The 23,371-nt window shown below is 42.5% G+C and overlaps 1 protein-coding gene across 7 annotated transcripts in view; it reads left to right on the plus strand.

The window, feature by feature from the left end:
- Positions 1-5,964: 5,964 nt before the first annotated feature.
- The window catches only part of ADD2 (adducin 2), a 105,566-nt gene continuing 88,159 nt past the window's right edge, over positions 5,965-23,371 (plus strand). For 4 of the 7 annotated variants that reach the window (XM_060658327.3, XM_060658263.3, XM_060658269.3 and 1 more), the window contains exon 1: positions 5,965-6,282. The gene's annotated coding sequence lies outside the window, so the exon portion shown is untranslated. Of the gene's footprint in view, positions 6,283-6,433; positions 6,578-6,708; positions 6,904-23,371 lie in introns of those variants that run through there. The other 3 variants (XM_060658278.3, XM_060658287.3, XM_060658316.3) reach the window with 3 other exon arrangements.

Here is a 23,371-nt window from a genome sequence, read left to right on the forward strand (position 1 = left end):
AATACATGCATTCCATCTCAACATCCCCAAAAGTCTTGTTCCAGCATCAGTTCTAAATTCTGAAGTCCAAAGTCTCATCTAAATGTCCTCTAAATCATGTATGGTTGAGACTTGAGATATGATTCATCTTGAGGTGAAATTCTTCTCTAGCTGTGAACCTGTGAAACCAGACGAGTTATGTGCTTCCAAAATACAATGGTGAGCAGGCCTAGGGCAGACATTTCCATTCCAAAGGGAAGAAATTGGAAAGAAGAAAGGAGTGATGGGTCCCAAGCAAGCTCCAAACCTAGCAAGACAAATTCCATTATATCTTAAGCCGTCATAGTAATCCTCTTTGGCAGTGTCCCACCTTCCAGGTCCGCTGTGGTGGAAGCCTCACCCCACACAGCTCTGCAGTGGCCCTGCCCCCTGAAGCCAGGAGGAAACAAACTTGGCCCCTGGGCCTGTGGTTGGAATGGCAGTGCTGATGATCTCTGAATCACCTTGGGGGTCATTCTCTCCTTTCCTGGAAGAACAGTGTACTTTTGCAACCAAATAGTTTTGTGGTCTCCTCCAGTAGAATCCAAGAAGTTTAATAGCCTTCCTTCATTCTGTCCTGCTTTTTCTGTTCCCTTTAGTTCAAAATGGCACTGTCTTTGCTGGAAAAACCCATCTCTATTCCTGGCCTCTGCTGAGATGGCCGATTAGGTCCATGAGTTACACCCATGACCTCTTTATCAAATGGTTATTCAGCCACACCCTTCATACTCCCTTCAGAACAAGCTTTGTCATGTTTTGCAATGTAGATGGGCTGAGAATTTTCCCAGGCTTCAAGCTCTGGCTGCTTTGTGTTTAAAGAGTCTTCCTTTAATTCATCTCTCCTCTTGCATTTTGCTAGAAATAGTAAGAAGGACGCTAGTTGCACCTTCACTATTTTGCTTAGAAATCTCCTCCGTTAAATATCTAATTTCATCACTTGTAAGTTCTACCTTCTATGAAACACTAGGACACAATTCAGCCAAGTTCTCTGCCACTTTATAATAAGGACTGCCTTTCCTCTGGAGTCGGGGGCCTCTCTACCTCACCCTGATGACTCTTCCCTCTGTGACCATGGTTTAGCTGTGTCTTTCTAGTCTGTAATAAGACTGTAAAACTTACTAAGGCTTGGTGTCCTATTTTGTCTGCATGACAACCCTGGATGGTAGGAGACCATTAGTTTTCTAGGGCCACCATAACAAGGTAGCCTGGCCTGGGTGACTTGACCAACAGAAGTTTGTGTGAGATCGAGAAATCAAGGTGTCAGCAGCGTTGGTTTTCCTTTCTCCTTGGCTGTTGGTGGTTGACTTCTCCCTGTATCTTCACATGGTCTTCCCTCTATGGCAGCCTGTGTCAATATTTCCTCTTATAAAGACACCTGTCCTAGATTAGAGGACACCTAATTTTTTCATTTTTAATTATCTCATTAATTTACCTCATTATCTCTTTGAAGACCCCCATCTCCAAATATAGTCACATTCCGTGGTTCTGGAGGTTAGAACTTCAATGTAGGGATTGGTGGTAGAGGGCAGGTAGAGGAGCACAGTTCATCCCTTACCAGAGGGCAAGGGCTGTTACCTTTACTTTACAGCCAGGAAGTGAGACCTGGGATCAGTCCTTTCTGAGTCCACCCAGTCACTGGGACTGAGACGAGCCCCAGGCCCTGGGCTCCTAGTTCAGTTCTCTTTCCACAGCACACCTCAACCATAGGGTTGGGCACACTTTTGCTTGTTGGGAGAGGGGCATCTTCAGGAGACCTAGACTTAGAATTTATCATTGGTCTTACTTTGAAAGCACTGTCATTCTCCCCCACCCCCACCCCCCACTCTCCTGTCTTAAATTTGATTTCCCTAAAAGTAGGCCATGATTTATAGTTTATTTGGGAGACAAGGCCAGGAACCAACAATAGAGGAGTGGGAAAGTAATACAAGGAAGAAAAGCCAGACTATGAAACATGCATGACTGAGGAGGATACTACTGGGGGCCTCTGGGGCTCAGTCCTGCTGAGGCACTCTGGGAAACTGTGTACAGCATGCCTCAGTGGTGTCTTCCTAACACCCAGGAATGAGGGAGGTGGGCTATTCATAGATTCCCGATGGTCGATGGTCGTTGGTTGAAAACTGATCCCCTGGGGTGTCAATTCCTCCAGAACCTCTGGCATGCCCTGGGGAAGGCAACTGATAAGTATGCTTTGGCCTGGAGGGTGCTAAGGCACTGTATTGGTTATCTAAAGCTGTGTAACAAATTACCACGAACATAGAACTTAACACATTCATTATCTCACCGTTTCAGTAGGTCAGGAGTCACACCTGGGCATGGCTTAGCTGGGTCCTCTGCTTTAAGCTTACTCTCAAGGCAGAAATCAAGGTATCAGTCCGGGCTGGGGTCTCAGCTGAAGGCTTGGCTGGGGAAGGATCTGCTTCCAAGCTTACATGGTTGTTGGCAGAGTTCATTTCCTCTAGGACTTTTGGACTGATGACCTCAGTTTCTAGCCGGCTGTTGGTCAGGTGTCACCCTAAGTTCCTTGCCATGTAGGTCGTCCTAGCATTGCTATTTGATTGATCAAAGCATGCAAACCAAGAAGGTGATTGAGAAAGTCAGCAAGTTGAAGAATCTTATGTAATGCAATCACAGAAGTGGCATCCCATTCCCTTTGCTGTATTCCATTGGTTAGGAGCGAGTCACAGGTCCTGCCAGCACCTAAGGGGAGGGGATTACCCCAGGACATGAATATCGGGAGGTGGAAACACTGTGGGTGTCTGATATACTGCCATCTGCTCTCTCTATAAGTTATTGCTGGCCAGAAACATTTTTTGTCAAGAGACCTGGGGATTAGAAATAATTTTACTGCAAAATAATTTTTTATTGCAAACCAGTCAGAAAATCTAATTTTAACCTGGCTATTGGAGGCTAGCCAAATGTGATTTTTTTCTGGGTCTGACATGGTGTCTTCTATGTCCCTAGTTAAGGGCTAGGTATCTTGAGCTTTTTGTGGTGTGGACTCTGAATTCTAGCGATCTTCCCAGGATAGCCTATATAGACAACTTTTGAAAATCCTTTTTTCAAGTCCCTTTGTTGGATTTCAAAGTGAATTTGGAATTGAGCAAGAACTTTAGGAACTTCAACTAATTCCATATAGGCTATCAATATGGAAATTTATATGTTGAAGTCTTGCTTCCTATCTGATATTTGAACAATTCCTAAAGCCACAGGATGGTGCTAATCTTTCCAGCACTTGTCACATTCAGGTGGCATCTAAGAGAAGCTGGAGAATTTATTTTTTTAAGACTGAGGAGTAGAAGAACAGAATCACTTTTTTGGGAAAAGAATGTATATCAGCCTATCAACTTTATCAGTGACTTGTACTAGTTCTAGTTCTGTTTTTTATTATTTTAATTTTTAAAGAGCATGAGTCGGGGAGAGGGGCGGAGGGGTAGAGAGGCAGTGGGGTGGGGGGGTGGGCGCGGGCACGGGAATCTTAGGCTCCACACTCAGCATGGAGCCAGATGCAGGGCTCAATCCCATGACCCTGGGATCATGACCTAAGTTGAAATCAAGAGTTGGATGCTCAACTGACTGAGCCATGAAGGTGCACCAGTTCTAGTTTTAAAGTTAATTTTTTTGTCCCCTCCAAGAAGCCATGTGCTGGGTAGTGGTTAGGGCTCATAAGCTCTGGAGCCATATTGCTTGAGTTTGAATCCTGGCTCAGCCATCCACTAGCTATGTGACCTTGAGCAAGTTACCGAACCTCTCTGTGCCTCAATCTTTTCAACTGTATAATAGGAGTAATAATAGTACTGACCTTATGGAGTTCTTGTGAGGATTAAATGAATAAAAATGCATGTAAAGCCCTCAGAGCAGTGGCAGGAGCCAACAAGAGTTTGCAATTATTAGTTTGAGAAAGCTAAATAATGTATCATGAAGTGATATATTTGAGTGATGGAGATGACTTAAGGGGATTTATGAAGCCTGTTATTTCTGGACTAAACAAAAATTCTCTATTCTCTTTTTGAGTTCTATTTCAGAAAAGGGCCCGCCATACCTATGATTTCAGGGCTCTGGAAAAGATGTTCCTGATTCCCTAGATATCATCACTCAGTACCAAATATCACTTACAAAATACATCTAAAATTAAATATAGTGCATAGCCACTTGAAGTGTCTCAATAAACACATCACTTCCTGGTTCTGGCCAGACAGACCTTGGGTCCTACTAGTTGAATTGCTTGTAATTCTAGCAGGTTTTGACAGGTGAATGGGGGAGAGGGCTTGTGGACTCAATTCTGAAAGTGAAAGGGGATGTAAAGAGCCTAAATGTCCATCAACTGATGAATGGATAAAGAAATTGTGGTTTATATACACAATGGAGTACTACGTGGCAATGAGAAAGAATGAAATATGGCCTTTTGTAGCAACGTGGATGGAACTGGAGAGTGTGATGCTAAGTGAAATAAGCCATACAGAGACAGACAGATACCATATGGTTTCACTCTTATGTGGATCCTGAGAAACTTAACAGAAACCCATGGGGGAGGGGAAGGAAAAAAAAAAAAAAGAGGTTAGAGTGGGAGAGAGCCAAAGCATAAGAGACTGTTAAAAACTGAGAACAAACTGAGGGTTGATGGGGGGTGGGAGGGAGGGGAGGGTGGGTGATGGGTATTGAGGAGGGCACCTTTTGGGATGAGCACTGGGTGTTGTATGGAAACCAATTTGACAATAAATTTCATATATTAAAAAAAATAAAAAAAAAGTGAAAGGGGAATGAATGAGAAAGAGGGGATTGAGACTTGGGGGGGGGTGGAAGGTTGGAAGAGCTACAGCAGAAAGACACAGTTCTAGTGTCTCAGAATATTTTTCAGTTCTGGGGTTGTTGTGGGCATTTTCTCTTCTACATCACTAGTAGCTCACATAGAGTGGCATTTTTTAAATGTTAGTGTACGAAGGAATTACTAGGGATGCTTATTAAAAATATGGATTCCTAGGCCTACCTCCAGAGATTCTGATTCTGTAGCAGCACTGTGGCAGGGTCTGTGGTTTTTATGGGAGTGTCTTAAGGCCATGGTGCCCTGGAACCTACAGGGAGCAAAGGGGCCATGAACTGGTTGGGGAAAATGACCAGGGGGCTTTTCTGGAAACCATACTTGCCCTGCATTCACATTTTTAAAAACAGAGTAAATGCTGATTGGGGGAGCTGGTGAGATTATGCGGGTCTAAAGTCCCAAGCAACCACTTGATATGCCTACTCTGAGGGCATATTGAGAAACACTGTCAGAAAGTAGAAGTGGGAGATGCCTTAGGCACACTGTCATTTTACAGAGTAAATGCCCAGAAAGGTTAAGTGACTTCATCAAGGTCACACAGCTAGTTATTGGCAGGTCTGAAACTGTAACCAAGTATTCTGTTCTCCATCCCCTTCCCCATTCACTGAACACCTGTTCCCTCTGGGATGAGGAGAGGGGGCGAGAGGAGGAAGTAATGAGAATTGGAAGGAGCTGGGCTCACAGTTCCAGAGAGTAGCACAACAAAAATTTTGCTCTAGTTGAAAATGGAGCTGGCAGAGGGATAATTTTGGCTCAGAATTCAAATGGTCAACAATTGCTATTAAAATCGCTAATAGTTAATTTTCTAAAGGCAGATGTCCTTCCCAGACAACAAATATTCCAGCTGCAAGACTTTTTTCTTTTATTATTCCCAGGGAGGATACATCCTTTAAGGGAGTTCACATTTCAGATTTTCTTCCTAGCTCTTGGCTCTTGCGGGCAGTTGGTGGTGCCGGAGTGGACGTGAGCAGAGGCCGGGCGGCGGGACTGCGGCAGCGCGGGCGGCGCGCGCTGCGGGTGGGGGCACTGCAGCACCGCGGCCCTGGGGCAGCCGGGCAGTGGCCCGCTAGAGGGGGCGCTGTGGGCGCCGCCAAGCGTCCTTTTGTCAGCTCACTCGGGCAGGAGAGCTCTCATTTCCTCCCAGCCTCGTGCGGGAAATGGATTTAATTCTGACGGCAGGGCTGTAAGGGACGAGCGGGAACGAAAGCCTTTTGTCAAGGAGTAGCAGCCTCTGTCGTCTGTAATTACCACTGACGCGGAGAAGCTGCATTGCTGGTGGAATTCCAGGCAGCTCTGACAAGTGTGGGGCTGCAGGATGGGAAGAAAACATTGCTCTGCAGATTAGCTGGGTGCATTAAGCAGACACTCAAAAGACAACAACAACAACAACAAAGCAAAACAACAGCCCACAGTGGAAGACCAGGAATGGATAAGATGCCGTGCAGGAGGTAAGCCCGTCTTGGCAATGAGTACCATGGCTTTTGCCTTGGTTTTGTTTCTTTTAATGGAATTTGAGACCCCTACAGCATCCCTCCACCGTGAGAGAGCTGGTTGGTCCAGATTGGTGAGCGTCTGCTAGTGTGGGTGTCTGCGATTCACCCTTCCCGGCGGCTGTGTGTTTCATGCCTAAAGGTTTCTGTTGACGATGTAACGTTGGAGGTTGTTTGGAAAGCGGGGCTAACTGGCGTTGGCCTCTGCATGAGGATGGTTGGATGCCCTCGCTCCGAGCGCCACGCCTGACAGGTGGGGCTTTCTTCTGGGGTCCGGGCTGGCGGGTGGCAAGCGTTGTTGCCTCGCGGGGGCCGCCCCTCCCTTCCCTTCCTGCTCAGCCGACGCCCTCCCGGGGAGCCGTGCGGGGTGCTCGGCGGGCTGGGCGCGTTCCCCCGGGCGTAGCTAAGGCTCGAGGCGGGGCATTGTGCCGCAGCTGCGGGGCCAGCAGGCGCGGTGTCGGTGTCGGCAGCCGCCTGCATTTGGAGCAGGGGAGCTGGCACGTGAGTGGGCCCCATTGGACTTGGATTTTTGTGCGACTCCACCACTTTGGAGGGATAAAAAGCCACTGCCCCCAAGAGGTCTTGCCAGTCTGTTCCTCCTCTCTTAGCTTCCATCTTCCCTCCCCTCTCTTTTTTCTGCCTTCCCTCTCCTCCCGCCTCCGGGTTGGAGGCCACCCCGGCTCGGGGAGGTGGGGGTGGAGTGGGGAGGATGGGGAGCGTCTGCCAGTTTTGAAATCGCGACCACTGAGCTACCAGGTGTTGGGGGGTAGGGCGGGGCATACTGCTTTAGGATGCCGATCAGGCGCTCTGTCTAGCCTATTGTCTTGCTTTTTCTCCCCCTTCCTTTTCTTCTGTAATCTCCACCCCTTCCGAAAGAGAAAGACAGAAAGCCCCAGGAGAGAGAGAGAGGGAGACAGAAGGGAAGGGGGGGGGGGGGGGAAGCCCCAGCCCACACCCTATCAAATTCTTTTAAAAATTGTTATGTATCTGTGACATATGATTATTACCCATCTGTTTCTTTACACCCACTCTTCCCTCTTGCTGTTTGTCGTCTAAGGTTCAACTGACTCAAATGAGCCTTATAAATAATAGAAATCAAGTCTCAGTTTGTTAAATGGACATCTTGTGCTTCCTGACTAAGCCCCAAGGAGGGGTTGGTCTGATGCCCTGATGGGAGGAAGTGACTGGAGAGGGCAGACCCACTTCCTTTCACGCCTAGTGTGTGGGTCTAGTTGAGGTACATGGGATGCATGTTTAACTTGTGCAGCAAGGGGTGTCTTTGTTAAATGGATTTAAACATTGGATTTCATTTTTGAGAAATGAAAAATGGTCCACATATGAAGTGAAAGTACTTTAAAAGAGTGAGAGCAGAGCAGAAACTGAAGTTTCAGACTTGCAAGTCACTCCAGCCGCAAGCCTATGAATAGCACATGATACAGACTTTACAAAGGGGTTTAGACTGTTGGATATTTGGATTATAGCATTCTACCTTCATTCTGTAAGGTGATCAGACTTTTGTCAGTGCATATGGACCAAGATCATGCGCAGCCCTGCCTCCCTGTCTCTCCCTGCTGCTCATCTCCCCACCCCCAATAGCAAACCTTTTATTATTAGAATTTCAATATATTTTGGAGAACCACTAGAGATAAATCATTCCTTGATCCCAAATCCATACATTTTTGTGGCAAGCCGTTTATTCTTTCTTGTCCAATTGCCTAGCCTTATTAGAAATCTGCCTGTTACATTCAGAATATACAACACTGCCTGAAATGACGCACTACATGTTGTTTCTAGTCTTGGGTTGAATTTGCCTTAAATGTTAGTAAGGTGCTGGAATTAGCAAATTACAGCTATTCTTAAGAGCCTACAGGTGATCAAATATGTTTGTTGGGAGAAAGTTTAGTGTTAAGGCTTTAAATATGTATATATATGTATATATATAAAAGACTTCAATAAATATATTTATCACAAGAACTTTAAGACCATTTACAGGCCTTCATAAATCATAGCAAGGGAGACTAACTTAGAAGTAAATGAGAAAGAAAAAACAAGACTAAGGGTAGAGGTATAAAATGGTATTAAGAATGAAGCTAATACAAAAATACAAGTGTGAGACCCGCTACACTTGCTAAGCGGGGAAATAAATCCAGCACTAAACTTTCGAGCATTTCATGGAAAAAGGGGACCTGACCAATCCATGGTTCATATGTTCTATTTATTCATTGATTCATTCACTCATTTGTTCACTTAACACTCAGGACTTACTATGTGCCAGGCTCTGTGCAAGGTGCAAGGACAGACATGGTCTCTGCTCTGACAGCAGTTACAGATGATTGCAAGGAACTGACATTCATCAGAAAACCTTGTATATATACACGAATGTATAATTACAAATAGTGCTGAGGGCTGTGCAGAAAAAGCATGAAACAAAATGTCCCATATCTAGAACATAAAACACAGAAACTTGTTAAGAGAAGCACAACAATTCTTGATTCTAAGAGCAGAAAGGAACTTCTTGCAAATATTACAGTGTTTGGAATGATGTCTTCAATCATGTCCTTGTCAGCCACAAGGAGGTTTTCATACCGCTGTTTTTATAGTGTTCCTTGGTGTGCACTCATATTACTTCTTGGGGCTCTCAGACCCCTGGAGTTCTGAGAATATATACATTTTGAGGGATCTGTGTCTTTTCTAAAATTAGCAGTTTTACTTCAGTGATAATATTTTTGTAATGTTTATTATATAATTTAAGAGAGAGAGACAGAGCATGAGCAGAGGAAGGCAGAGAGAGAGACACACAGAATCTGAAGCAGGCTTCAGGCTCTGAGCGGTCAGCACAAGGCCTGACACGGGGCTCGAACTCACGAACAATGAGATCATGAACTGAGCCAAAGTCGGACGCTTAACCGACTAAGCCACCCAGTTGCCTCTTCAGTGATAATCTTAACAATAAAAATGTGTTCTGGATTATCTTGATGGCAACCCCAAAACCCATGGTGGGGCCTGTGTTTTCCTCTGCATCTTCCCATGTGAACCAGGGGCAGGCCTGGTAGCTCAGGTCATGAGGCAGCGAGGAGTTTAATTAGAGGCACATGGAGAGAAGGGTGAGCCCACACAGGGCACAGGCTTGTCAAACTCAAAGGAACAACTCCTGGGACCAGTGCTATATTGGCAAGGAATGATGCTCTCATGCTGGTTCCGCCCTCATATGGACTGGGCTGTAGCCATTTATTAGCAGCAGGTGTTGTAGTGAAAACACAATGACAGAGTTGCTGTTGCTGATTTCAGCAATAATTGGGTTAGATCTGTATGCAATACAGATTTAGTGACCTGTGATAACTACCTTATGTCCAAAACAATGAGACAGGTAACTAGGCATAATGATTGGGTGGAGCCAGACTGACTTCTAATTCGCTTTTCTACTTACTAGCTGTGAAACCTGGGCAAATAACTCAACCTCTCTGTTTCTCAGTTTCTTCTTTTGATAATATGGAGATAAAGATGTGGTATTAATTTCATAGTGATATCACAAGGATTAGAGCTATTATGTGTGAAAGACTGGTAAAGTCTTCAGTAAAGTTCAATAAATGTTAGCAATTATTATTATCTTTATTAGTATGAAATGGCACCCACTTAGGTGGGTGGTTTTTAGCAGAATTTTAAATTATGATACCTGATTATCTTAAAGTAGCAAACACATTTTTCAGGTTATCAATATTGTTTTGCACACATGCTTTAGGAGTTGTCTGCATTGGTATCGTTGAAGCCAGGATTCAGATAGTGGTAACATGTAGTAACTGGGCCTGAGACTAGATCTTTCTGTTAAGCCCCAAATGGTGTTTTAATCTTAGCAAAACAATATTATCTGTTGTATAAAGTTAATTTTATTAATTTGACATTTTAAAGTTTGATAATTACATGTGCTTGTAAATTGGCTTTGGTATTTTAGTTATATAACTAGCTATTAATGCCTAGGTGTTTAGAACTGGTCTTTATGTGTGCACATATTTAATAAAAGTGATGTAGGTCAACCCTGGGTCCATGGAAATATTTCTCTTCAAAAGAGATAATTGTTTAGTTTAAGCATTTTGCACTGTGTGCAAGGACACACCCAAGATTCTTGGAATAGAATTTTCACTCTCTAGAAGAGAGATTGCAGCCCTAATATTTGACTCTATATACCTTGACTGCCATAGTTTTAGCCTGAAATAATTTTAAGACAGTAATACCAAAAACTGCCTCTGTTTTCAACAACAACAACAGCAGCAAAGTCCCCCAAACTCAAAAACCATCTATGGAATGGCAAGCTTCCAGCAAAGATTCATCCAGGCCTATCTTCCATGATAAACTACATGTGAGAGGTTTGCCAATGTTATTGAATGAGGTGAAAAGAAAGTCTATTCTCTGTGCACTACAATGTTGGATTGTATAGATTAAAACAAGTTTATTGATTATATTCAAGTCTATTTTTATTTTTCTTTGTACCTAAGTGATCTGTCAAAGATTACAAGAAATATGTCCGTCTCCTACTATAATTGTGTTTTTGATAGCTTTCCTTTTGATGTATACATATCATAGACATATGCATTTATATTGTATTATGTTACACACAGGTTATATTTGATGCAGTATTACTTAGGGCCCTGATGGCTTTCCTGGGATGGGGGACATTTAGTGCTAAAACCAGGACATGCCAAGCAAAGGAAGATCTATTTTAGTTGTAGAGAAGAGGGAGATAACAAACAGTGGGCCCAGATTCTTCAAGGACTCTCCAGAAGACATGGCAGAGATGGTGCCAGCCAACGTCAACCAGCCCATGATTCAATAAGGGGCACTCCCCAGAAAAAGGAATGTTCTCTCAGCTGAATCCTAGAATAATACTCAGGCTCAAAGCACCAAACCTGAGTGGGCTATGGTGTGGTCTGGGAGAGCGTGGGGGTATTAAAAGACTCTAAGAACTTTATCAGCACCTTCCACTTTGGGTATCTGGCCCCCCCCCCCCAATCTTGATTTGTGCTGAGGGAGCCTCCGATAAAGTGGGGTTTTAACATAGCCAGCTTCAAGCCATATCAGTTCTACTCACCCCAACAGGTATAGCTGAAAATAAAGTTAAATAAGTACATAAATAAATGTCATCTGGCCCAGCAGTAAATATCTCTAATGTACTTGGATGTCACCCCACAAGCAACCTGGGTGAGACCCAGAGGCTAGGGAATTTAGGATGTGGTTGCCAGAGAACAAATATCAGTGCTCCATATGATATCTGGAATGGTCTTCCCTGAGCCAAGCCTTGAAGTGGATGAAAAAAACTTACCAAGCCAAGTAGCAAATGCCTCTGGCTTTTATGAGTGACAGCCCTAAGGATCATTTGACATCCTCTACCCCATGCACCGCCCCCCCCAACACATGCAGACAGCTGATTGAACCAGGTGTGGACCTGTGAGGACTTGGGATCTCAGAGCTGGTGGCCATATTAGGCCAAATAAGAGAGGGAGTCAGGGTGAGGAGGCCAAAAAAGAAAAAAAAGAGAGAGAAAGAGAGAAGCCAAACCCAAAACAAAACAACAAACCAAAACAGACATGATGCAATGATAGTGATAGGTCATCCCCCTACTTCCCGCGCCAATTTAGAGAAGAAGCCACTTGGTTTTCCTGAGGTGGCCACAGCGATTCCAGTTCTAGCAGCTTCCATGAGGCCCAGCTAGATATTGGTTCCTATGTTGATGAGGTTGCCTTCCATCTTGCCTGGGCTAGTTTGCTTGGGTTTGTGTTTTATCAGCCACACTGCTCCTGGGTAGAACTTTGGGTTACTCCAGAGCCTCCCATTTGTCTTCCCTACGAGCCTCCCATTTGTCTTCCCTACATCCAACTTGAACTCCATCAATCCACAGTGATCTTGCTGAAACAAAGCAAATCTCAACATTACTTTCAGGATAAAGCCCAAATTCCTTGCTTAGATCTGCTTTACATCTTCTTCCTTCATACTCCACATCCTAGGTAGGCTGACCAAGCATCTTTCTGGACATGCCCCTTCTCCACAGCTCCCCACCAGCTTCCACATCTTTCTCATCCTCTTTCCTCCACCTTACATGCCCCCCCACTTTGTATCTGGCAAGTTGCTTCTTTCAGAAAGCCAACCAAATAGACAAACTTCTAGCAAGCCTGATTAAGATAAAAACAATAATACTAGAAATGATATATGTAACAAAGCAGAGAAGATTTGAAATCATAACACTATGCATTATTATATCCTAACATGAAAATCTTGATGAAGTGGACGTTTTCACAGAACATATGAGCCACCACTATTTCAGAAATCGAATGTCATGTTTCTGGATGGGAAGAGTTGATATTGCAAAGATGCCGTTTCTTCACAGGTTCTGCCACATGGATGGCAGCCTTCCCAGTAACCAGAAGTGATGCAGATTTCTTCCTATTTTTCTATTCCTTTGATTATTTTCTGTGGAATTTTGGAAGGGTTACTTAACTGCATATACTCCATTGCAAATCACTGTATTGAAGGGAAGGTCAATATGTGTGCATTTGAATGCCATTTATAAACTGTTTTTCTCGAAGAGCAAGTGAAGTTATTTAACTTTGAAATGCAAAGGGACTTTATGAAGACAGAATTTCACTTAACAAGGGACATGATTTTCAGCCCATATTTTATTATGAATTTCGTTATGTTTGCTTTCTTTACTCAGCATGGAGTCCATATAAGAATCTCTTGACTTTTGATTTTAAAAATTTATGGTGAAAAGATACTCGAAAAGTGAGGGCATGTACAGTTCTTTCTTCCTCTACTGTGTCAGATGGCAGAGCATCCATACAGATTATCTCAACAGTCCTTTATTTAGAATTTATTCGTCTTCCCTCTTAGCACCACATTTCTCTTAGATCTTTCCAACACCCTCATTTGTGTCCCAAATTAGCTACATCTGTTACCATAGTTATGCAGCTTAACCCATTCCATGCTTGTTCGTGCTGTGCTGTGCTGTGCATGAGACTTCCTTTCTTGCGTTTCCATAAGTCGTACTGTTAGTTTTCTTTCTTCTTCTCCTTCCCCCCGCCTTTTAAACTGTTTTTAAGGCAATGCATATGCATAGTTAATAAATCAGACAGGACCGAAGGGCTTCTAACAGAAAGCAACAATCCCTGCCCCACCCCAAATCCTTATCTACATAACGGCAAACTGCTTTTAGCTGTGTTTCCCATTCTGCTGTAGTTCCCTCTGTATCTCAAAATAATATGCATACACTGCTGTTTCTGAATTTATCAACTTCAATCATCATCTAGTGATCTTCTGCCATGAAAGTCAAGGATGTAATTTATTTACATCATGCCTACATCTCCTCACTGTCTTTCTCTCGTCATCCCTGCTGCTCCAGACAATGCATTTATTAAAATCTGATTTTTCACTCCATGGACTATTGACTAGGTCATTTGACTCTCTACTGTGTATAACATAAGGCTATTACCACCGCCTCTTCTTGCCCTGCTTCCTCCTTCCCTCTAGCTTCCCTTTACTTTTGCATTATCAAAGTTGATAAAATATTCATTCTGTTCCATGGCCATAGTTGCTATCTATGATTTGTCTATAATTATGGTGATTCTAAAAGCTGAAAACTTTTAAACTGTTCATTAACTGGGTTGATATTGTTCACTGCACAATAAGTAATATGCTAGGATTTCATATCCTTTTCAGGGGATATTCCAGCCTTTGGGCCCCTAGGTGGCAAACACAGAGTGACCCTGGGGACACCATCACCACCACAGCTGCCCTGTTTCACCCCCTGTAGGGTTCAGTTTCTGTAAGACCCCTCCAGATCCCTCTGAGATACAGAGGGATCTATAGCTGAGCGCTTGGCCAGGGCCGTGTCCTGTGACTGAGCACAGGAGAAGCGGCTGGTGGGGGGGCCTGCTGCTCCACGGAGATGTGCAGTTTGCACCCCTTTATTCAGTCTCTTTTTTCTTCCTGCCCTTTATCATGCCTGCCATATCAGAGTATAGGACACCTTCAAGGCTCTGCCACAGATCATCTGCTTCCTTGGCTCCAGCATCCTCTGCCTGAAATTTGGGCTGAGGCTTCTTTTGCTTCAAACATTAGTCACCAGTTCTCCATCTGCTTTTTGTCCTCCAGAAAGTTGTTGAAATCTCTCCTCTGATAACCACCTGCTTTTACTTCATCATTGTAGGGTTGTGCATTTTTCTTCCCTTATGATCAATTTAACTGGAGACTTAGGAGAGAGAGAGGAACATAGGGATAGGTGGGATTAGGCCTGCCATCTTGAATTAGAAGCCACGGTCATTAGTTTTCATCAAGCCATGCATGGTAGCAATAGAATAAACTAGTGGCAATGACATGATTTAAATTCAAACTCTAGTGAAGTTTGCTCTTCTTTGTTGTGAAAACGACTTCAAATGTGTGCAGTACGTATCAGCTCAATTCCAGTATCTTCTCACATCTAGAATAGTGCAGAAATACAGAAGCATCCTTCTACTCCACTCTAAAATGAATGACTCTTAGCTTATGTACAGTTCTAACAAGCTCAGTTGTTTCTATTCAGAAAAGGGCAAATGGCAAATTAGAAGGGTTTGGCTAATAGTCTAAAAGAGCTCGGGATAAAATGAGGGCTAAGAGAAGACAGAAGCTTCTCTAGGGACCCTGGGTTGTAGTTATTGCCCAGGTGCTAGGGAGATCATATGTCAGAGTTGCCAGTACTCGATTTAGATACAGAAAGTTAGTGAACTCACTAACAGTGTGCATCCTCCAGGGAAAGGGACTGCTAGCTTTTTTTTTAAACCTGGTTGAGAAGGAAGGATTTGTGGGTACCAAAGGTTCTTTGTTCAGAAAGTAAATCTGGAGTTATGATGGACAAGAAGTTTCAGTTGCCTCTATGTTTCCATCGAATTTGGAGATTATTGCTTCATTTTTCAGCCTTAGCAATGATCATTGAGACAGAACACAGTCTGGGGGCTCCTGCTTTATATATCTTAACTGTTAAAGTTACAAGCTGTGAAAACTGTTGCCAACTGTTTGAAGCCTGTACTTGTTATACTGAATATCTATCAAGATTAAGGATGTCAAAGAATTAAAATCTGCTTTTCAAAGTCTATTATATTTATGGATCAAATGATAACACCGTCTATGATTTATCTCAAAATCTTTTTTATTGGGAGATGAGTGGATTGGGATGGACTACAAATTGCTAATTGTTGAGGTTGGGTATAATCTGTTATCTAAACTGGCACTTTTTAGAGTGAACGGAGGTGCTCTTAATAATCACACTGGAACAAGAGGCATGTCCCAGACACTCAGGAAAATTGTAATCTACTCTGAAGCTAGGTGATGGTTACTTGGAGTTCATTATATAGAATGCTCTCTAATTTTGCATATTTTCAAATTTTTCCATAATTAAAAATTTCTACTGTTTTATACTCTTTGCTGTTTTATTAAGATTGGAGACTTTCATCTTAACCATGATGTTAAACATTAGTTAACTTCAAATACAAAATGAAAATAGCTAGAGAGTATTGTTAAAGGACAGATCTATTAATTTATAATAATGGGATAAAAATCCATAGATTCTGCAACTGGGACATCCAGGAAGCAATACTTAATTAAGTAGACAATGTTATAAAGCAGATCTCTAGCTTATTTATGCAAAGGAGCCTTGTTTCCATTGCTGAGTCGGGTTCATCAGGATTTTATGGATGGGTGGGTGCATCCCCAGAAAGGTCAAGTCTGTTGGGAAATGAGGAGCAAAGCCAAGAAAGCAGCGTTTCTATTTGCGGAGCAAGTCTACATGCTGATCTATAACTATCTTGGTGTCTCTCCTATTTGAGGTTCTCCGTTATCTTTTACCTGCTAAAATAGTCTTTCAGAGTTAGAGTTTGAGAAAGAAGGTCTCCAGTCTCGTTTTGTAATTACCATGGTATGTCATCCCACAGTTTACTGGTATTTTTGCTTCTGTGCCTGTAAGGTGGTATGGCTGAGGTACGTGGATGAGGCAGCAAGGGTGGGCTCTTTCAGGATGAGTCATTTTGTTTCTGCCAATAAGAGGGCCCAGGTGGTTGTGGATTTGGGGTGAGGTCCTTTTGCCCTGTTCAAGGAGGGCTGAGATGAATGACTGCCCAACTCCCAGATGGTACCCTGACAGGAGTATGAGGCAAGGTAGTATATAAATATGGGCTTTTTCAAGGCTAGAGTGCTGCTTCTGTAGGATCAGAAACCAGTTCTGTAAAAATGATTTGTTCTGATGCTGTTTGTGTTGCTAGTATAATTTACATAATTTACTTTTGTGTCCCCTGTATTATGCAAAAGAAGGTGACTTTTTAATTTATTTGCTGTGCTTTTTAAAGTCAAGCTTATTGAGCTATAATAAACATCATATAGTACAATTCACTATTCTTAGATGTATTGTTCTATGAATTTTGACAAATATAGACATTCATGTAACAACCACCACAATCAAGATAGAATAAATTTCCCATGTGCCCCTTTGTAGTAAATCTCCGCCATCCACCCATGGCCCTTGATAACCACCCATCTGGTTTTGCCTTATCCAGAATGTCCAATAAATGGGATCATGCAGTGTAGTCTTTTGTGTCCAACTTCTTTCACTTTGTATAATCTTTTTGAGATTAATCCATGTTGTTACAAATATTAACAGTTTATTTCTTTTGATTGCTGCGTAATATTTCTTTGGATGGCTATACCAGTTTCTTTAGCTATCTACCCGTTAAAAGACATTTGGGTTGTTTCCAGTTTTTGATGATTATGAATAAAGCCACTGTACATATTGCCTTATGGATTTTTGTGTATTTCCATTCTTTCGGGTAAATAAGTACCTAGGAGTGGGATTCCATCGTAGTATGGTAAGTGTATTCTTAACTTTATAAGAAACTGCCAAACTGGTTCTAAAATGTACCCCATTTTGCATCCCCACCAGCAATGTATGAGTTCTAGTTGCTCTAAACTTGGTATTGCTAGTTTGTTTTTTTAAATTCTAGCTATTATGATAGATATGGGTAGTATCTCATTGTGGTGTTAATTTGCATTTCCCTAATGTCAATGACTCCGAGCATCTTTTCATGTGCTTGAATGCCACAGTATCTTTTTGGTTGTTTCTTGTCTTTTAAATGTCTGCAAGTTTCTGCCATTCTAACAAACAGGGGAAGGGATATTTCTTTAGTCTCAAAGGGGGAGCAGAAGCATAATGGGGGTGGAGAGGAGCCATATGGGGGGATGTAGGGAGAGTTGCCTAAGAGGAAGGTAATATGGAAGGGCTGGAGGGGGTGAAGTCAGGAGCTAGGGTATCTCATCCTTCCCTCCTACCCAGGCTGCTTCTTGAGCTCTTCCCTGGAAGATTTTGTGGTTTACATTATGAGGAACTACCCCCTTAGGAACTGATGGAGGAAAGGAGGAAAACAGCTATAATATTGATCCTTTTTTTTTTTTTAATCCAAGTACTGGTCTTTATACATTTAGTTCAGTAAATATTTCTTTAAAATAGATGTTTGGCCCGGATCACCCCTTCTGTTAATTTTTGGGCAGAAGGGAAAGGAGAGTTACATAAACGTTCAAGAAAATGTATTTAAATTTTTTTTTAACGTTTATTCATTTTTGAGACAGAGAGAGAGACAGAGCATGAATGGGGGAAGGTCAGAGAGAGAGGGAGACACAGAATCTGAAACAGGCTCCAGGCTCTGAGCTGTCAGTACAGAGCCCGACGCGGGGCTCGAACTCACAGACCGCGAGATCATGACCTGAGCCGAAGTCGGACGCCCAACCGACTGAGCCACCCAGGCGCCCCAAGAAAATGTATTTAAATTTGATTGATATAGGGACTCAAAGAGATATTTGTATACCCATGTTCATAGCAGCATTTTCACAATAGCTAAAACACAGAAGCAACTCAAGTGGCCATAAATGGATGAATGGACAAGGAAAACATGGTGTGTGTGTGTGTGTGTATATATATATATATATACAGATATATATACAGGTATATATACAGATATATATATATATATATATATATATATATATATATATATATATATATGAATTCTGACATATACTGTAATAAGGATGAACCTTGAGGATATCACTAAATGAAATAAGCCAGTCGCAGGAAGACAAATACACTATGATTTCACTTATATGAGGTACTTAGAGTAGTCAAAATCATAGAAACAAAGTAACATGGTGGTAGCCAGGGTCTGGGTGGGGGAAATTTTCTAATGCCTTAATGTTTAATGGGTATAGAGTTCCAGTTTTACAAGATGAAAAGAGATCTAGAGATGTGATGGTTACACAACATTATGAATGGATGGTACACTTAAAAATGATTAAGATGGTTGGGGCACCTGGGTGGCTCAGTGGGTTAAGCGTCTGACTTCAGCTCAAGTCATGATCTCACAGTTTGTGAGTTCAAGCCCCGTGTCGGGCTCTGTGCTAACAGCTCAGAGCTTGGAGCCTGCTTTAAATTCTGTGTCTCCCTCTGTCTCTGTCATTCCCCAACTCACACTGTCTCTCTCTGTCTCTCAAAAAAGGAATAAATGTTCAAAAAAATTTTTTTAAATGGTTGAGATAATAAATTTTATGCTATGTACATTTTATAGCAATAAAAATGTTTAATGTGATTGAGGTATATTAGCAACAATGAATAATTTATCACAGTAGTAGGTAAATTTATTATGGTTTGACTATGAGTATCAATTAGTCAGTTGACAAGTGTTTACTTAACACCCTCTATGTCCATCTACTGTTCCAAGTGCTGGGCATGCCTCTGTGAACTAGGAGATTACATTCTAGTAAGAGAGAGGCCAATGTGGGTATTTGAGGAGAGGTGAGAAAGTAGGAAACAATCTCCTTGAAGAGTCTACACCAAGGAAGGGCAGGCTGTTTGGTAATATTTAGAAATAATTTGAAAGGGTGTAGAGAGAGTTTTGAAATAAGTCTAGTTTGCACAGCTGTGTGCAAAGGTCAACTATTCAGATGTATACTGGAAGCAAGGCCTTATAGCATTTGACCAAAGGTAGGGCTCTTTGAGGTGAGAACAGCGGAGGAGAATGGAAAAGAGGAATTTGAGGTATTTTGCAAGGGGATTATTACCTAGTGGAGCTAGTTAATGTAAGCAAGATAAGGAAGGATGTGAAGAGTGGAGTTTGAGGCTAGATAGTGAAAAAATGAGCAGAAGTTCACAGAGACATTGGAGAATCAGAGTAGATGGGCTAGAAGGAGATGGTCAAGGAGGAGGATGTAAAATCCAGATGTTGGAAATGGTGCACTTATTGGCGGCAGCAAGATCTAGGGTATATAACCATGGGAGTAGATGACTGAGACTGGGGTAGAAGGAGACATGGCTGGCATGAGAGGCCAAGGAAATGTGAGGCTGGGTGTTGGGTGTATCACCGCATGGGAGTGAATGTTGAAGTCATCAGGAATCAGAAGGCCTAGTGACCCAGGGGAAGATGGTGAAGTCATCCGTGAGTGAGGGGAATGACCAAGAAAGAGTGATGGAGGATAGCCACAAGGGGGCTGATGGGAAGTCTGTCCAGTTGGGAGCCGTGGGCTTCCAAGTAGATGGAAGTGGCCGTAGGTTGTACAGAGGCTATCTACACTGTGCCAAGGCCCTGAGTATGTGGGATGTGTGCTGTGAGAGAACAGTGAGCTCAGAGGAGAGTGAGCCTTTGGATTTTTTATTTTTGGATCACAGAAATGGGCTTCATGTAGCTGGATTAGGGAATCCTGCAAAGAATTATGGGATTGTTCAATGAGCTTGGCTTCCAAGGAGGAAGGAAGGTAACCAAGGAGGCATTAGTGACTTTGGGCTTGTTCAAAACTCAATTAAAGGCAATTAACAGTATATGGTGTTGTTTATGAAAGTGCTAGTCTCAAAAAAAAAAAAAAAAAAAAAAAAAGAAAGTGCTAGTCTCATGAGAGATCTCCTAGTAGTTCTTGGGGCATTGTGAGAAGAGAAGGAAAACTTCCTTTCTTGAAACATCTTGTGTTTTCATGTCATTAATTCCTGCATTACCCCCAGCCATGCATCTCATGGAGGGGACAGAAACCTTCTGTCCTTCCATATCACCATCTTCCTGTGGCTCTGAGATGACTCCTTTGTCTAGGCTTGCTCTGCTGATGGTGACCTTTAACATAATAAACTGCCACAGGAAAAATAAGGATTGACGGAGAAGATGTACTTTTTCATAATTCATGCTTACACATTAGAAGAGGACATTTGAGGGGGGGCGGGGAATGAAGCATGTTATAGGAAAGTGTGGGTTTTCTTCAATGCCTGGCCAAAATCTCAAAAAAGTACTCTGTACTACGTGGTAATCCTGAGACATTCACTTTCCCACTCTCCAAAATGAGTATTTCACTCCTCTTTTAAAAAAAATATCCTCTCCTCCCACTCCCATACATCTTGCTAGGTGCCTCCAATTTCATTGAAAGACAGAAGCAATGAGCTGAGTGGTCCTGCTTTTATTAGGCACCATCCTTTCTCTGGGATCTGGGCCCCCTTTCCTCGTACCTTCTCAAAACCACCACTCCAGCAAATGGTCATTCTTTTTTCTGCATTGTCAGCTCCTCCCTACCCACCCCCCCCCCCGCCCCGCCCCACCTTTCAACATCCCCATTGGCATTCAGGCATGCTCTAGTATCTCCTACCCTAAGTACCCCTGCTACTACCCCATTTCTCTCTTTTATGTTCTCAACAAAACTCCTTGCAAGAACTGCCTTGCTCACTGCCTCACTTTCTCTTCCCCACTGTCTACACATGGGCTTTTGTCCCCTCTCTGCTACTGAGGCTGCTCTTGTCAAGGTCATTAGTGACCTCCTTATTGCCAAGTCTAATGGTCTCTTCTCTATTATTATCTTACTGACCTATCAGCAGCTGTCAACACAGTGGACCTCTTCTTGAAACATTTTGTTGTCTGGCTTTCTGGTACCCTTCACTCTCCTGGTTTTCCCTTGCCTCACTGGATGTTTCTCTTTCTTCCTCTGTGGAGTTCCATTTACCTCTACTAGACCTCTGAATGTGGGAGAGTCCCATGACTCTACCCTGGGCCCCCTATTCTTGCTTCCCCCAGGGGAGCTTTTCCAGGCCTTAGCTTTAGGTTCTGGTCTAAAGCTACATCTGGTCTCTTTTTTCTGAGAACTCTAGCTTAGTGCTACTTAGTCTTTATTGTGCATACAGATCACTTGGGAATCTTGTTAAAATGCACACTCTGATTCCAATGATCTGAGGTAGGGCTTAAGATTCTGTATTTCCAACAAGTTCCTGGGTGATGCTGAGGCTGCTGGTCTTGGGATCTTATTTTGAATGGTGCTGAGCAGTGAGGCTACAGACTTGTATTCCCAACTGCCTCCTTGACGTTTCTACATGGACGTCTTACAGGTAACTCAGATCAAGCCTAACAACCCTAGCAGAGTCTTAATTTCTTTCCTCAAACCCACTTTTTTCTGTATTACATTATCCTCCCAGTTGTTCATACCAAAAATCTTGGAATTTTTCTTGGTTTCTCTATTTTCTTCACTTTCCCATCCAATCTATCAGCAAATTCAATTGGCTTAATTTTCTAAAACATATCCCAAATCTTTCACTTGGCTCCATCATAATAGTAGTAGCTAAAATTTATTGAGCACTTTCTACATATCAGGCTGTGTTAATGATTTGTTATAGACTGAATGTTAATGCCTCTCCAGAATTCATACATTGAAATCTAATCCCTAATACAATGGTATTTGGAGGTGGCGCCTTTGGAGATGATTAAGTCATGAGGGCTCTGCAATAATGAGATTAATGACATTATAAAAGAGATCTCAGAGGGGTGCCTGGGTGGCTCAGTTGGTTAAGCATCTGACTTTGGCTCGGTCATGATCTCATGATTTGTGGGTTCAGGCCCCGCTTCGGGCTCTTTGCTGACAGCATGGAACCTGGAGCCTGCTTCAGATTCTGTGTCTCTCCCTCTCTCTCTGCCCCTCCCCTACTCGTTCATTCTCTCTCTCTCTCTCTCTCTCTCTCTCTCAAAAATGAACATTTAAAAAATAAATAAATAAAAGAGACCTCAGAGATCTCCCTTGCCCCTTCTGCTATGTGAGGACAGTGAGAAGACAGTGGTCTATAAACTGGAAAGCAGGCTCTCACCAGACACCAAATCTGCTGGTGCCTTGATCTTGGACTGCCCGGCCTCCAGAACTGTGAGAAATAAATTTCTGTTGTTTATAAGTTACCCAGCCTATAGTATTTTGTTATGGCAGCTTGGGCTAAGACAGTGCTGTGTTTTTGTATTTATTATTAAAACTCTAATCGCAACAATTGTATAAGGTCAAGTATTATTAATCTCATTATTTAGATGAGGAAAACTTATTTCTAGGTAATGCTACATAGATGAACAGTTTAAAAACCCAATTTACTCTTTTGGTTTATTTTTCTCCTTTGTTGTAAATATGGTTGTCAGTAGGGCTATTGATATACTTAGAGAATTATGGAGATGTTATTTTAAGGTTTTGGTGTCCTTGCTAAGCACAAATTATATTGCAAATGTCCATAAGTCAACGTCCAATTCTGTGCATCTTACAGAATTTATAGTCTCTTTTGCATTCTCAAACCATTTTTGGCAAGGGCTATATGCATTTAAAATGCTAAAAATATTAGTGTCTGATAATTATAATATTGTGATGCACCTTACAAAGACATTGTGTCTTGTGCATCCTTGTGCAAAGCAGGGATTCTTTATTTTCACCCCTGAATTTCTGGTAACCTATAGGATACATTGACAACACAACCTTCTGGCTCCAAGATGTATTCCTTTCCTAAACTTACTCTGTGTTGGTCAGTTTCAAGAGTATTGCACTGTGTTGTTTTTCACCCTTACAACCTATGATGACAAGTAGCTGGGGTTCAGGAAAAAGCAGCCTACATGGTCTGCTAGACCATGGTCTTATAGACGGAAAGTAGTGCATATGAAGAAAGTCTCAAGGATGTGGGGTTGTTTAGACTTGAGAGTAGGTTGAGCTCTTTGCTACACTGTTA

Source organism: Panthera onca, chromosome A3 (genome assembly GCF_046562875.1).
Source record: "Panthera onca isolate mPanOnc1 chromosome A3, mPanOnc1 haplotype 2, whole genome shotgun sequence".
NCBI lineage: Eukaryota > Metazoa > Chordata > Mammalia > Carnivora > Felidae > Panthera > Panthera onca.